Genomic DNA, 12,757 nt, shown 5'->3' with positions numbered 1-12,757 from the left:
ACATATAAAGAGTAAATGCGATAAATGTCATGATCAGAACTTGGCATAGATTTCAAACCCTAGCTGGCTGGTCCCAAACACCTATGTCCACAACCCTAACCCCAGCACCAAACAGCCGCAATCTTCCCAAAAATCAAAATGTTACCAACGCTGTAACATTGGGAGTGACCGGGATGGGTCCTAACCTGCTCGTCATCGTGTGTACGCTTATCAGGCAGTGATCATCCCGTCGACCCGCTGCCGCGTCGTCATAGACAGAGAAGCCGAAGCAGTGCAATCTGGGTCGTGGTGGGGTTCAAGGGGTCATTTGCTTGGCAATAGCGACGCCCAGGCCACGGTGGCAAAACAACTTGCTAAAACCCACTCTAATCCGGTTTAGGGGGTCGTTTAAATGGTATTGGAAAGGTCAGGGGATTAAGAAACTGGTTTTAGACTTCAGGGGGTGGGGTGGCTGGTTTGTGCAACCCCGGGGGGTTATGTGGACTTCTTTCGAGACGAGCACAACGGCATCCACTGGAGGCGGTGAAGGCAGCGGCCGGCAGCAGCACATGGGTGCACGGAGAACTGCACACATTTGCAGAGAACGACGACCCAGTAGCGGCGCATCATGAGCGATGCAATCATGGCGGTGCCAAGGGGTTATAAGGGAGGGGAGGAGTAAACAGATGTATGGGGAGTGGAGCCATGTGTTGGGTTCATGTGTTCCAACCGACTTGTATTGTCTCGGTTTTCTTTCTGTAATTTCATGGGTTCCAACCAGCTCGTATTTTCTAGGTTTTCTCTCTGTAATTTTCTTTGCACTGCTGTGTGGATGGATTGTGGTGTAGGAAAGGGGGGTGGAACCATCGCGACGACCGCAGACTCCCCTCTAATAGTAGAGATTTGCCCACTTTTAGCACCCGTCTTGAAAATCCAGCTCTAAGATACAACATTGCTGCACCAAATGGTGTTTCTATCCGATAATTTGCATAATCACTAATTTCACTATACATTATATGAACGTTCCAGCTTTTCAAACCATTCAGGCTTTTACCAGTTAAACCATATCATAATTTCATCAAGATTCTAGTCCATCTAATAATAAAATAAAAGCACCTAAGAAGCTATGTATACAGCAACTGCAGCAAATATAGTGATACAACATACTGAAAGGAAATGAGCACTACTACCAAAAACTAACATAGCTGAAGTTGTAACTACTAAATACATATGGAATGGAAAGGGGAAGACACACAGTTCCAATCCTCTAGGACATACCAGTTTATTTGCTCCCCTTTCACTAGTGAGTTACCCTTACAAGACACACTGGATGTCATCCGTGATGAACTTGTAGAATTTGGACCTATGGTTGACCATAACGAGTCCAGACTTCTTGTGACGCACAACCTCCACACCAGACATGACAGCACCCGTGTCAGTCGGGTTGCGAGTGCGTTGGTCGAAACCAAACTCAAAGACCTTGGTAATGCAAAACTTCCCAGCTCCCAAGTACACAAAGCTGCAGTCTAGCATCCTCCAGTCCTCAGGCAGACCAAGGTGTGGCCAACTGTACACCAAAGGCGGACCAGTGTCCGAGCGTAGAGGGGAGATATCCATTGCACAAAAGTGGTGTTCATCATTGTCAATGCCAAACAAGAGGTTGTCGAGCTCTGGTACATGCACAGCAAGACGGAAGAATGGCAGTGTCCAGGAGCCGGCCTTAAACCACTTGCGACTGGTCATGTTGAAGCAGTAGCTTTGTTGTCCAGAGGAGACAACAAGAATCGAGTGGCCGTCAATGGCAAGCAGCGCATGGCAAATGACATTGTAATTGTCATCAGAGACGGGTGGTGGCGGTAGCCGGTGCCAATGCCAGCCTTTCAACCTCCCGCCATTGGAAGGGTCGCTGTACATGAGTGCCTCGAAGTTGCAGGGACTGCGGCTGACACGGTACCTTCCCATGACGTAGAAGACATCAGCACGCTCGGGGTCGGAGGCTTCGGCATTAGTGGCGGAGAAGCCGATGGGCCTGCTCCCCTTGGGACTGTTAAGGCAGGGAATCGGCTGGAGGGAGCCGGCGTCCATGTCGTATAGGACGGTGTGCCCCTCGGCGTCCACGCAGAGGATCTTGCTAGCACCACCGATGGCGATGCTTCGTTCATAGAAGGGCAGAAAATCCAGTCTTTTGTCGTCTGAGATGGACCGTTCGAATCCGAGCCTGGGCGGAGGCATCCGCGAGATGCTCTCCATCCATGGTGGCGCCACGGCTGATGATGGCCACTCCATATTAAACTTAGATTTTGCTGCTGCCCGTGCTTCTGCGGTGGATCTGTAGAAGAGGTGCTCCTCGGGCTTGATGCGACTCACCGCATACGAGCTGACACTGCCATACCTCTGCATCACCACATTCAGGAACTGCCGCGCCTTCATTTTATTTCTCCCCACTACTCCTGCAAAACAGAGATCACGAATTAGATGATGAATGATATAAACAAGGAAGTAAAAGACAGGCGAAATAAGGCATAATACATGCAGCAGGCAGATCCAAGTGTCTTCCCCTCCAATTCCGCCGAATCGAAGGTGGCGGTTGCAGCGGTGGTGGTGGCGGTGGCGGCGGCGGCGGCGGCGGCGATAGGATGTGGCATCTAGGTTTAGCCGTCTTATCATTTTCTTCTCCGCTTATAGAGAATCGGCATGTCGTGGGCTCTGGGCCTTATAACCAAAGGATCAGCCCTCACAGTTTTTGCCCTAGGCACCTTCTTCACAAACTTTGTCTCAAAAAAAAAATGTCTCAGAAAAATAAAAAACTTTCTTCCCAAACCAAGCACCAAATCCCCTGAATTCTATTTGGCGCCTTCTACGCCAGGCGTTCGGACCTGGACCAGCCCATATGAGGGGTGCAACGGGAGAGACCTCTTTCCGATTTGGGAAGATTCCAGAAGCTTTCAAGCCGGGTTTTTTATTTTCTTTTATTTTTTATTTATTTTTTAGAATCTTTTCTTTTTTATTTCTAGACCGGTTTGTATGGTTATTAATTTATTTTTCTATTTCATTTATTTTTCTTTATTCTTTTTCCTTTTATTTACTTTAAATTTTAATTTTAATTAACTTTTCTCAAATTTTCCAAAAAAATCAAAATCTATGAACTTCTTTCAAAATTAGAAACTGTTTTCCTTTCTATGCTTTTTCCCCAAATTTCTTAACTTTTTTTTGAACCCGTAAACTTTTTCGAATGTGTGAATGATTTTTTCTAATTCCTGATTTTTGTAAAAAAAAGATCACTTTTTTCAAATAGTCAACGGTCAACAATTGATCGATTAACCCCGACTGGTCAATTGCGACTAGAGAACCAAGCAAAATCACGCTACTCCATCAAATGTTGGCCTCCATAATGGGCTGGCCTATGAGAGGTGCGCGTGAGCGCCGGTTCCCATCCTTCCTTGGTGCTTAAGGCGTCAAGGAGGAGGTCCCCCCACCCCGCACCCGCCTCGCTCACATCATTATAACGGGCCAAACCATATAAGAGTTCTACGTTTTGTTTTTCAGAAGCCCCTCCACTTACACCTCAAAAAACAAAAGGCCCCCTCCGATTTTGGGAAGCTTCCCAACTGGGTTTTTTCTTCTTCTTTTTTCTTTTTTTCTTTTTCTTTTTCATTTTCTTTTTTTGTCTTCATTTTTCTATTTTCCCCGTTTCTTTTTTTTTCAAATTCATGAACTTTTTTAATTTGAAAACTTATTGCTAAATCGTGAACCTTTTGCTCGCCCATGGAGCACGGCGCTTGAGCGTTGGCCCCCTTACCTCGTGCATCAAGCGTTGTGGAGGATGTCCCCATCTTCATGGTATGGAGATCACTATCAAATGACTCCCCAATAACTCCCTTGGAGTTCTTCTTGGAAGCAAACTTCCTAAAGATACTCATTTTTTTTCTATGAACAAAATTCTGAAATTTTTAGTCCACAAAATTTTCTCAACAAAACTTTACAAGATTGATAGCAACTACTAATAGGTATTCATAGAGGCCATAGCAAGCATTCAAACCACTTAGAACTCTAAGAATTCAACATGCAAGCTCATCTACAGCAGCACCAATAGTAGCTAATTATTCAAATAATAAACCACTAAGAAAAAACTAATTGGACAAACGGAGGAGTCACATACCAAGCAACAATCCCCCGAAACAGTTTCGGAAACGGAGCTTCGAGCAAAGAGATCAAAATCCGCGGGTTTGAGAGCAAGAACACGAAAGAGAGAGCAATGGTGATTTTTTTCTGGAGGTAGGTGGTGAGGGGGCCCACGTGGGGACCACAACCCACCAGGGCGCGCCTGGGGGTCCTGGCGCGCCCAGGTGGGTTGTGCCCACCTGGTGCACCTCCCTCTGATGTTATTTGCACCAGAAATTCTAAAATAATAAAAAAAAATCATATTAAAATTTCAGAGCATTATGAGAACTTCTATTTTTGGGTCATTTTTATTGCACGGGAAATTCAGAAAACATACAAAACATGTCATTTTATTTTATTTCACTAATAAAAATAGAAAACAAAAGTTACGGACAAAAGGTAGTGCTCACTAAATTCATCAACTTCATACCTCTAAAAAATGATCCATTAATAAGGTTGATCAAGTCTTATTAACAACCACTTTCGATTAGTATGAAACCGAAGAACTTTCGTAAACCACTAAGTTACCGTAACGGGGATATGAATTTCCCCAATTATAAGCATTTCATATTTCTTTTTAACAGTAGGTAGAGGTAGTTGAAAACTCCAATAGTGATTGTCGGAGATTTTTCAATAACGTTAATGCCATTCACATGGAATTGTTTCTTTGAAAAGTGCACCGTATGCTCATTACCATTGATATGAAAAGTGACCTTGCTTCTATTGCAATCAATAACAACCCCTACAGTGTCCAAGAAGGGTCTACCAAGAATAATCAGCATGTTGTCGTCCTCGGACATCTCAAGTATAACAAAGTCAGTCAAAATAGTAACATTAGCAACAACAATGGGCACATCCTCACAAATACTGATAGGTATGGCAGTTCATTTATCAGCCATTTGCAAAGATATTTCAGTAGGTGTGAGTTTATTCAAATCAAGTCTTTTATATAAAGAGAAAGGCGGAACACTAACACCAGCTCCTAAATCACATAGAGCAGTTTTCACATAATTTCTTTTGATGGAGCAAGGTATAGTTGGTATTCCTGGATCTCCAAGTTTTTTAGGTACTCTATCTTTAAAAGTATAAGTAGCAAGCATGGTGGAGATTTCTGCTTTCGGTACTTTTCTCTTATTGGTGATGATGTCTCTCATGTACTTTGCATAAGGAGGCATTTTCAAGATATCAGTCAGGCGAGTACGCAAAAAGACTGGCTTCAGCATTTTAGCAAAGCGTTCAAATTCTTCATCATCTTTCTTTTTAGTTGACTTAGGTGGAAAGGGCATAGGTTTTTTAACCCATGGTTCTCTTTCCTTGCCATGTTTTCTAGCAACAAAGTCTCTTTTATCATATCTTTTATTCCTGGGTTGTGGGTTATCAAGATCAATAGCTGGTTCTATCTCAACATCATTGTTTGGTTCTTTATTATTTGTTTGAGTCTCTTCCCGAACCTCATCATTATCTTTTTCATTATCAGAAGGTGAGTGTTCACTACCAGATTGAGTTTCAGCATCGGAGATAGAAACTTCATTATCATTATCAAGAAGTTTTTCTACTTCAGGTTCACTAGAGGCATGCAAAGTCCTATCATTTTTCTTGTTCTTTTTCTTTGTAGAAGGACTATGTGCATCAGTGTTAACTCTTTGAGAGTCTTGTTTAATTCTTTTTGGGTGTCCCTTAGGATAAAGTGGTTCCTGAGTCATTCTACCTCCTCTAGTCATTACTCTAACAACATGATCATTGGTATTATTGTTCATTTCATCAAGCAACTCTCTTTAAGATTTAGCAACTTGTTCTAACTGAGTTTGAACCATAGAAGCATGCTTCCCCACACCTCTAACATCATTTGAGATTCTAAATAACAAGTCACTCAAGCGAGCAATCATATCAGAATTGTATTTCAATTGTTTCATAACATTTGCATTGAAGTGATCCTGCTTTCTAATGTAATTTTCAAACTCATACAGGCATTGGCTAGGGTGCATATTGTGAGGGTTATCATTATCATTGAATTTCATAAGAGAATTTACCTCTACCACCTTAGGCAGTGGTGGTGTATCAAGCCCATGTATTTCTTCAATAGGAGGTAAATTTTTAACATCCTCGGCTTTAATACCTTTTTCTCTCATAGATTTATTTGCCTCTCGCATATCTTCAGGGCTGAGATATAAAATACCCCTCTTCTTCCGAGTGGGTTTAAGCGGTGGTTCAGGAAGGGTCCAATCATCATAATTTTTCAATATGTTATTCAATAATTCTTCAGCTTGCCCAATAGTTCATTCCCTGAGAACACAACCAGCACAACTGTTTAGGAAATCCCTAGAAGCATCGGTTAGTCCGTTGTAGAAGATATCAAGTATTTCATTTTTCATAAGAGGATGATCCGGCAAAGCATTAAGCAATTGGAGAAGCCGCCCCCAAGCTTGTGGGAGACTCTCTTCTTCAATTTGCACAAAGTTAAATATTTCCTGTAAGGCGGCTTGTTTCTTATGAGCAGGAAAATATTTTTTAGAGAAGTAGTAAATCATATCCTGGGGACTACGCACACAATTAGGAGCAAGAGTATTGTACCAAGCTTTAGCATCACCCTTTAATGAGAACGGAAATAATTTGAGAATATAATAGTAGCGAATTTTCTCATCATGAGCAAAAAGGGTGGCTATGTCATTCAACTTAGTAAGATGTGCCACAACAGTTTCAGTTTCATAACCATGGAAAGGATCAGATTCAACCAAACTAATCAACTCTGGGTCGAGAGGGAATTCATAATCCTTATCATCAATAAAGATAGGTGAAGTAGCAAACTGAGGATCACATTTCATTTTAGCATTCAAAGTCTTTTCTTTATACTTGCATAATATTTTTTCTAGATAATCTCTATCCTTACAAGCAAGAATGTCTCTAGTTGTCTCCTCATTCATAACATAACCCTCCGGTACCTTAGGCAATTCATATCTAGGAGGACCAGTTCTAATAGGTGTTTCAAGATTTTCAGTTTCAAGCTCTTCATCAGTTTCAGCATTCTCAAAAGCTTTAGTTCTAGAAATTTGTTCATCAAGAAATTCACCTAGTGGCACATTATCATCAAGCAAGGTACTATCATCATCATAAATATCATTCATAGCAGAAGTAGCATCATCAATAACTTGCGCCATATCAGGATTGATAGAATGAGGTGGTGTTGCAAGCTTATTTACAACAGAAGGTGAATCTAAAGCAGAGCTAGATGGCAGTTCCTTACCTCCCCTCGTCTTAGAGGGAAAAATCTTAGTCTTAGTGTCCTTCAGATTCATCATAGTGATAATTTGATAATAATCCCAAGTGACTCAACAAATATAGCTATGCTCCCCGGCAACGGCGCCAGGAAAAGGTCTTGATAACCCACAAGTATAGGGGATCGCAATAGTTTTCAAAGGTAGAGTATTCAACCCAAATTTATAGATTCGACACAAGGGGAGCCACAGAATATTTATAAGTATTAGCAGCTGAGTTGTCAATTCTGTTGGGGAACGTAGTAATTTCAAAAAAAATCCTACGCACACGCAAGATCATGGTGATGCATAGCAACGAGAGGGGAGAGTGTGTCTACGTACCCTCGTAGACCGAAAGCGGAAGCGTTAAGACAACACGGTTGATGTAGTCGTACGTCTTCACGATCGACCGATCCTCAATACCGAATGTACGGCACCTCCGTGTTCAGCACACATTCAGCTCGGTGACGTCCCGCGAACTCACGATCCAGTAGAGCTCGAAGGAGAGTTTCGTCAGCACGACGGTGTGATGATGATGTTGATGAAGTTACCGACGCAGGGCTTCGCCTAAGCACCGTTACGATATGACCGAGGTGGATTATGGTGGAGGGGAGCACCGCACACGGCTAAAAGATCAATGATCAATTGTTATCTATGGGGTGCCCCCATGCCCCCGTATATAAAGGAGCTAGGGGGGAGGCGGCTGGCCAGGAGGAGGGCGCGCCAAGGGGGGAGTCCTACTCCCACCGGGAGTAGGACTCCTCCTTTTCTAGTAGGAGTAGGAGAAGGGGGAAGGAGGAGAGAGAGGGGAAGGAAAGGGGGGCGCCCCCCCTCCTTGTCCAATTCGGACTAGAGGGGGAGGGGGCACGCGGCCTGCCCTGGCTGCCCCTCCTCTTCTCCACTAAGGCCCAATAGGCCCATTACACTCCCCGGGGGGTTCCGGTAACCCCCCGGTACTCCGGTATATGTCCGAAACCTCCCGAAACACTTCCGATGTCCGAACATAGTCGTCCAATATATCGATCTTTACGTCTCGACCATTTCGAGACTCCTTGTCATGTTCGTGATCATATCCGGGACTCCGAACTACCTTCGGTACATCAAAACATATAAACTCATAATACCGATCGTCACAGAACTTTAAGCGTGCGGACCCTACGGGTTCGAGAACTATGTAGACATGACCGAGACACGTCTCCGGTCAATAACCAATAGCGGAACCTGGATGCTCATATTGGTTCCTACATATTCTACGAAGATCTTTATCGGTCAAACCGCATAACAACATACGTTGTTCCCTTTGTCATCGGTATGTTACTTGCCCGAGATTCGATCGTCGGTATCTCAATACCTAGCTCAATCTCGTTACCGGCAAATCTCTTTACTCGTTCCGTAGTGCATCATCCCGTAACTAGCTCATTAGTCACATTGCTTGCAAGGCTTATAGTGATGTGCATTACCGAGAGGGCCCAAAGATACCTCTCCGACAATCGGAGTGACAAATCCTAATCTTGATCTATGCCAACTCAACAAGTACCATCGGAGACACCTGTAGAGCACCTTTATAATCACCCAGTTACTTGTGACGTTTGGTAGCACACAAAGTGTTCCTTCGGTAATCGGGAGTTGCATAATCTCATAGTCATAGGAACATGTATAAGTCATGAAGAAAGCAATAGCAGTAAACTAAAACGATCAAGTGCTAAGCTAACGGAATGAGTCAAGTCAATCACATTATTCTCCTAATGATGTGATCCCGTTTATCAAATGACAACTCATGTCTATGGTTAGGAAACATAACCATCTTTGATCAACGAGCTAGTCAAGTAGAGGCATACTAGTGACACTCTGTTTGTCTATGTATTCACACATGTATTATGTTTCCGGTTAATACAATTCTAGCATGAATAATAAACATTTATCATGAAATAAGGAAATAAATAATAACTTTATTATTGCCTCTAGGGCATATTTCCTTCAGTCTCCCACTTGCACTAGAGTCAATAATCTAGATTATACAGTAATGATTCTAACACCCATGGAGTCTTGGTGCTGATCATGTTTTGCTCGTGGAAGAGGCTTAGTCAACGGGTCTGCAATATTCAGATCCGTATGTATCTTGCAAATCTCTATGTCTCCCACCTGGACTTGATCCTGGATGGAATTGAAGCGTCTCTTGATGTGCTTGGTTCTTTTGTGAAATCTGGATTCCTTTGCCAAGGCAATTGCACCAGTATTGTCATAAAAGATTTTCATTGGACCCAATGCACTAGGTATGACACCTTGATCAGATATGAACTCCTTCATCCAGACTCCTTCATTTGCTGCTTCCGAAGCAGCTATGTACTCCGCTTCACACGTAGATCCCGCCATGACGTTTTGTTTAGAACTGCACCAACTGACAGCTCCACCGTTCAATATAAACACGTATCCGGTTTGCGATTTAGAATCGTCCGGATCAGTGTCAAAGCTTGCATCGATGTAACCATTTACGACGAGCTCTTTGTCACCTCCATAAACGCGAAACATATTGTTGGGGATATTACTACTAGGTGTAAACCGGCCAAGGAAGCCGGGTTATCCCCATAATGGATTGTTTATACTTAAAGCCCATGAAGACAAGGAATAAAGCGGTTCACTATAGAGACTCGAAGGCCCAAGGCCCAAAGGTAGATATAGGCCTGTAGCTATAAACCGCCATGTAATACATGACTTGTATTGTAAGGTATGACAAAGTAGAGACCGAGCCGGTATGTGTATAAACCGGCATCGGGACTCTGTAAGCCGGCGGGCATCGACCTGTGTATATAAAGGCACGACCCGGCGGCGGTTCAGGGACAAGAAACAAAAACTCGAGATCTAGGTAAAGCGATTCCGCTCCTTGATCCTCGAGACCACAGCAATTCCACCACAACTGGACGTAGGCTTTACCTTCTTCGCAAGGGGCCGAACCAGTATAAACCCTCGTGTCCTTTGTCCGTTTTAACCCCTTTAAGCTAACCCGTTGTGATGGCTCCACGACTAAGTCCTTTCGCTAGGACATCTGCCGTGACAAACCCACGACAGTTGGTGCCCACCGTGGGGCTATCGCGTGATGGTTTCGAGTTCTTGAAGGGCAATTTCGAAGGGCTCAAGGGATACGCCGTGGGCCGGATGACCAAGAGTCCTCGCGGCAAGCTCTACATCGACGACGCGGGCTGGGGCCCCGAGGCCGGCTCAATCGAGTACGGGTACCGGGTCCCCTTTGGAGGAATTCACGTCTTCATCGGCAAGATCGGCGAACCGGGCCCTGAGCCGGACATCTGCACCGACCTCGTCGAGACGGCTCAGCGTGCAAGCCCTGCCCAGATTCAGCCCGCTGTGAAGCGTGCGTTCGTAGGATTCATCAATGGTGCGGAACTTGAACTGGCGTCCGATGGCGAGACCGTCGTCTACTCAGATGGCGAGTCGTCCACCGGGGAGACCGAGTCACTGTACCAACTACAAGATGGCTAGCTCGGGGGCTATTCCGATGGCGACAGTATTCCGGACCCCTTCGGCCTGCCAAACCGGGTGGCGATCTTCATGGCCGGTACACAGCCAGCGCTCCACTCTTCAACCACAGCGGCGGCGGCAACTGGGGCAGGAGGCCGCGACCGCCAGCGCAGGTTCTATCTAATTTGTTTGATGTGCTGGCAATGCTGATGGCGGAGGTTAACCCGGCGGATCAAGGTGCACACAATGCGGAAGTTGCGAAGGTGAAAGATCAGATCACCCAGGCAAAAGTCGACTTAGCAGCTGAGGATACCAGGATAGCCGCGGAGTGGGCCGCTTTAGAGGCACAAGCACAGCGGATCCAGGCAGAAAATTATTGACTCCTGTTGGATCAGAACGCTTCAAACGACGTGTTAAGGAGAAGGCATCGATCGCGACTACCACCGGTTTATGAGGCAATGAATCTTTTTCGCACGCCAGGAGCAGGAACCAGTAATCCAGCAGCGGTGAACCGGATTGAGACGCCGAGGACCGGAGCACTGGATCAGCCACGAGTGACGGATCCCCCTCAACGGACCCATAACCCGCCACAGTATGTACCGGCGCCGCCGGGTCACTTCTCCACCCCTTTGGATAATATGATCACCGCCGCATCACGATTAGCCGCTATTCCAATGGAGGGTGAATCCCCAGCAGTGGTTGAGACGCGGCGTGCTAGGGATCTTCTTCAGACGGCTATGGTGCAGCAGCAGGCTTATTCATATAGCAGAGAAAGAATTCATTCAACCCCACGCCCTAGCCGGAGTTATAGCAGGCACATCGATGAACCGGCTGTGTCAAGTAGTGCGCGGAACCGAGATGTTCCTCGAGGACCTGATCCGGCGCGTGGTGGGGCAAATGCTCAGGATGTGGTGAACAACGGAGCAGCGCAGGACCGACAGCTCAGTCCGGTTCATCCGGTGGCTTCCGTAGAGCAAGGCCCTACTTTCAGCTCTTGGGGGGTGCCCTGCCTCGTCCCGGCTTTGCGCAATGTACGGCTGCCCAAGGATTTCAAGGGCCCCCGTAAGGTGCCTAATTACACCGCTGATGTTCCTCCCGAGTCGTGGATTGAGAGTTATGAGATGGCTATGGTGATGTTAGATGTGGATGAAGCGGCCTGCGCGAAATATTTCGCTATGATGTTGGATGGAACAGCTCGCACGTGGTTGAAAAGCTTACCAGTTAATTCCATTGGGTCATGGGCTGAGTTAAAAGCCCGGTTTATAGCAAACTTCAAAGACACGTGCAAGCAACCTATGTCAATTGTGGACTTAGCCGCCTGCGTCTAGGGAGAAGGCGAGTCAACAACCCATTGGGTGCGCCGGGTTTCAGAGATCTTACATTCTTCGGATCACATCAATGCCGACTCGGCGATTATAACATTGGAGGGTAATTGTCGGTTTCAGCCTTTAAAGTTGAAGTTGGGATGGCTCAAGCGTCACTGCAATGACATGGGAACACTTATGGCTGCTCTGGTTAAGTATGCTGATTCTGATAGTACCAAGGACCCCGAGTCTGACGATGACAAACCGGGGAAGGGAAAGAAGAGCGGCAACGCCAAGGGGCAGCAGCATAACCCGACGGTCCACAATAATAATGGTAAGCGGAAGCCAGATCATAATTCAGATTTTGTGGCTAACACCAATACACAGGGGAATGGTCAGCGTCGTAAAGGAAAGCCGCCCCCAAGAAGGGCAGAGCCCAGTCCTAATCCGAAGCGCCTGAATTACCTGTTGAACCAGCCCTGCCCGAAGCATGGAACGCAGGATAAACCGGCCACGCACCTCTGGAAAGATTGTTATATCATGCGAGAATTCAAAAATTCAGATTTCGTCCGGAATGATCATGGACCA

This window comes from Aegilops tauschii, chromosome 2, assembly GCF_002575655.3.
Source record: "Aegilops tauschii subsp. strangulata cultivar AL8/78 chromosome 2, Aet v6.0, whole genome shotgun sequence".
Classification (NCBI taxonomy): Eukaryota; Viridiplantae; Streptophyta; class Magnoliopsida; order Poales; family Poaceae; genus Aegilops; species Aegilops tauschii.
This window is presented reverse-complemented; position numbering follows the sequence as displayed.